At 34.0% G+C, this 2332-nt stretch overlaps 1 non-coding gene across 1 annotated transcript; it reads right to left on the minus strand.

Annotated features, from left to right (window-relative positions):
* Window positions 1-1942: 1942 nt before the first annotated feature.
* Window positions 1943-2049, minus strand: LOC128292479 (small nucleolar RNA R71). Its single transcript, XR_008282464.1, has one exon. It is a non-coding gene; the product is annotated as a small nucleolar RNA R71 (small nucleolar RNA).
* Window positions 2050-2332: the final 283 nt, after the last annotated feature.

The following is a 2332-nucleotide window of genomic DNA, read 5'->3' on the forward strand; positions in this document are numbered from 1 at the left end:
AAGAATTTAAAAAGAGGAGAAGATAAACGTGGGTTGTTCAATTTACCCTAGTGATAAAGCTAGACAAAGCCAAAGAAGGAAACCCTAAAGGACGAACAAGAGGGAGAGATCCTTCAGCAAGAATAGAGGGTAGTGACTGAGTAGTGTCAGGAAGAGGAAGACAAAAGCAATCCCTCTCAACCATCGCAAGACACAGTGCTGCTGCAGTGTGAACTGGACACGCAAAAGCTGTCATTTTAAAGTCTTTAGTATTTCTTACTTTGTTCTTCCATGAATTGAATGATGAAAATGGTGTTGGATATTATTTTGGTTTTGAATTTTATGTGCCAACCTATGAGCTAAATCTCATCGAGTTGGGATTACATGATGAACTTTTTATTTTCTTTAATGGTTGAAGCATAGATCCAGATCAATTTACTATTTCATTTAATTGTTTTATTTTTAATTGTATACGTGTAATTCCTAGACATAAATGAATGTTCAGTATGCCCATAAACTAAATCTAATTCTGAAAAGGTTGGATTAGTTGGATTGAAATTGAATGATATGAGCAAGTACTTGACCGATACTTGCAGTAGACTTTAGACATAGAGCAACGTTCATACAGAAGGAAAACAATACAAGGTACCACATTAATGCCGCCTATAGAGACGGACAAGGTAACCTGGGGTTTTTGCTCTGGAAAGAAGCAGACCATTTTAGAACTCTTTTGAGAAGTAAACTGAGTATGATTTTACCAAGGCATTATTGATAGTAAACGTAAACTCTTAGTAATCCTGACCTTCCAAATCATCATCATATATTCTTTATTCTTTATCACTGTATCTTACTATGTCATTCTTAGTTATTTACTTGATCGTTACATGATATTCCCATAGTAATTCTCATAATTTCCATTACATTTCTACTCTCCTTTTGCCATAGCATTTCCTAGTATTCATTAATTCTACATATTGAATACATTATTATTCCTTTTAATTGCCACTGCATACTTATCATAGCATTACCATAACATTAATTTTATTTTATTACAATAATTTGACCACTTTTGTGCCTCAATCCAATCCTTGTGGGAACTATACTCACTCATCACTTTATTTTTTTATTTGACGTGTGTACTTGTACAATTTACATATCATTTCACACGTGACAAGTTTTTTATGCCGTTGACAGAGATTGACAATTTGGTGAAAATTTGTTTTGTTATTTTACTTAGTTCAATTAGTTTTTTTAACTTAGTTATATTTAATTTTTATAGGTTTGCCATCAGTGCATGAGAAGAGTCATTCCTACTAACAAAGAATATCCTTTTGATCTAGAGATCGAAAGAACTTAACGAAGAAGGTAGAACGAATTGCCTAAAATGGCTAGGAATGGGAATGATCCTGGTATCAATAATAATTCGAATGGTCAATATGTTAATCCTTTTGTTCATAGGGTGATACCTGGTCTGAATGATAACCTAAATGCTCAAGATGTCAATCCTCCTATTTGTAGGGTGATTCCTAGTTTGAATGATAATCTAAATGGATAGGACGCTAATCCTCCTATTCATAGGGTGATAGATGACAGAGACAGACCAATTCAAGACCATGTTATTCCAATTTTGGATGATTTGAATCCAGGGATAGTCAAACGACACATACAAGCTCAGTAATTTGAGTTGAAATCAACAATGTTCTAAATATTAGAAACAGCAGGATAGATTAGTGGATTACCTACTGAAGACCCAAGACTGCATTTAAGACTTTTTCTAGAAGTCTGTCACTCATTTAGACAACAGGGTGTTCGTAAAGATGCCCTGAGGCTTAAATTGTTTCCATATTCCTTAAGAGACCAAGTAGGAGCATGGTTGAATGCTTTTTCGTTGGGAATAGTGGCATCATGGAATGATCTTTGCCAAAGGTTTTTGCTACAGTATAATCCACTAAATATGAATGTCAGACTTAGAAATGACATCACATTTTTTTGAAAAATGGAGGACGAAATGCTATATGAAGCTTGGGAATAATTTAAGGAGTTAATTTGAAAATGTTCGATGCATAGATTCCAACAATAACTCAAATAGAGATGTTTCATAATGGGATGAATGCACATACAAGGATGGTAGTTCATGTGTGTGCTAATGGTACTCTGTTGGATAAAATGTATAATGAAACATATGAGATTTTAGAAGAAGATTACCAACAATGATTATCAATATCTAACAACGAGTGTCGGGATGGGTAAGAGAGCTACTGGTACCATAGAGCATGATGCCATTACTTCATTGACAACCCAGGTATGTTCTCTAGCTAACATAATTAAAACAATGAAAAACTCAACTGCAATT

The sequence above is a fragment of the Gossypium arboreum genome, chromosome 4 (genome assembly GCF_025698485.1).
Source record: "Gossypium arboreum isolate Shixiya-1 chromosome 4, ASM2569848v2, whole genome shotgun sequence".
NCBI classification, from domain to species: Eukaryota; Viridiplantae; Streptophyta; class Magnoliopsida; order Malvales; family Malvaceae; genus Gossypium; species Gossypium arboreum.